Consider the following 1,998-nt stretch of genomic DNA (forward strand, 5'->3'; position numbering starts at 1 on the left):
TTGCTTTCAGATAGGGTGTCTATCTATCTATCTATCTATCTATCTATCTATCTATCTATCTATCTATCGCTTTCAGATAGGGTGTTTATCTGTCTGTCTATCTATCTATCTATCTATCTATCTATCTATCTATCTATCTATCGCTTTCAGATAGGGTGTTTATCTATCTATCTATCTATAATCAAAAAGGTTTTTTGATCCTTTTTTGCATTTGAATTCATTTTAATTCTGCTTCAGTTCAATTTAAAAGGCATTTCTAATTCAATTCTGAATGGCGCACAACCCTGATATCGAAGCATGTCTCATATTATTACACAATAAAATATAAATCTCTCTGCCAAAGCAACACCAGCCCCCTCTTACTCATTCCTTCAGTGGTTGTAGGCATAGACTCAGGGTGTTTTGAACACACTGTATGACAATTACGAGCAGTAAGAGTGTCGCTCGTTCCTCACTGGTGCTGTAGGGTTTTGGACAGAGCCACAGCAGGGGAATTCACCAGATGGTTCAGGCAGAACCAATCCATTCCCTTCTGGGCCGATGCAATTCACAAAGCCACCGTATACGGCAAGCCAAGTGCACACAGAGCTCAGGGTTTGTGCTGGTATTGATAGTGGTGATTATAGACAGTTTCAGCAGGTGGTCATGAAGAGTCAGCCACCTGCATTTCTCAGTTCTCAACTGACAGTTTCTGATAACCTTTTGGCTCTTACACCAAAAGGCTCAGTGGCTGTGTGAGTGATGGTTTGTTTGTCACGAGTTAAGGTCCTCCGCAGTTCCATTTGATGAGCTGACAGGTGTCTCATGTGAACACTATGGATTTACTGCTCAGAGGTCTTTCAAGTTGTCAGCACTTTGATTTCCACAGTACATCTACGACATTACTTTCCTACAGCTCTGCCTGCTAGCCTCATTGACACAGGAGAGATCTGACATCTATAAAATCAATTTATCTCCAAAATTTCCCATCATGTTTAGTTGAAGCCCTTTTCTCTGGTGCAAAGTGACTGATCATGAAATACCTTTGAGTACAAACAATTTTACTGGACCGGATCCCTGAACAAACAGGGCAGTTGTTGACTTCAGGAGCAACAAGAGTGAAAAGAACCAGCATAAAAGCAATTTGATGGCTTTCACTATCTTGTGTACTGCCAGCACCTGCCTTTCCACTCCATGCAGAGCAAGAGCCAAGCATATCAGATGCAAACATGGAAGTATTATTAGTAATCTTGCTGAAATGGGTCACAATGCTAAATGTTCTCAGCTGGATCTGTCAAATGACTTCAATTCCAGCTGCCAAACTATACTTATGCATTGAAGATGCTGTTGTCCCCAAGGCTCAGAGTCTTCTGCAAGCCTGCAGCGCCCTCTTGTGGTATAATTTAAAACACTTTAGCACCCATGTTCTGGTTGTGCTATCTATGCTGAATAAAAGTATTAAATTCTTTAAAATTTTGAATGGTAGTGTATACTATGGTATTTACATGGTACTCCAAGGTGCTTCAAAGAATACCAAGGTAGTACCATGCTAAATGTCCAAACAAATATGGCATTACCATGGTACTGTATACAAATACATGGTACGTAATGCATTTAAACTGTATAGTGTTTCATTTTGATTTCATTAACAAACCCTGAAGATAATATTGCACTTTGCTTTCATGTCATATTGTATACTTGCTATGAGACATTTACTTTCTAATGAAGCAAAAACTTAAACTAGTACTTAAAACTTAAACTACTTGTGTACAGATCCTTGCAACATGGGGCCGTGCAGTATCATGTTGCAACATACATAGAAAAAGTCTTAGATCTTTGAGTTCAGCTCATGAAAAAAGTGTTGCGTTTATAATTTTGTTCAGTGTATATATACATTTTTATTTTATTTTTTACTGGAAAATTAGACAAAAATATTGATTAATAAAAATTGTTTTAAACTTTTAAATGTTTTAAACAACTTTGTCTCCACTTTAAATTGTATACACTAAAAAGTTTAAA

Source organism: Sinocyclocheilus grahami, unplaced genomic scaffold (assembly GCF_001515645.1).
Source record: "Sinocyclocheilus grahami isolate Dianchi unplaced genomic scaffold, SAMN03320097.WGS_v1.1 scaffold355.1, whole genome shotgun sequence".
NCBI lineage: Eukaryota > Metazoa > Chordata > Actinopteri > Cypriniformes > Cyprinidae > Sinocyclocheilus > Sinocyclocheilus grahami.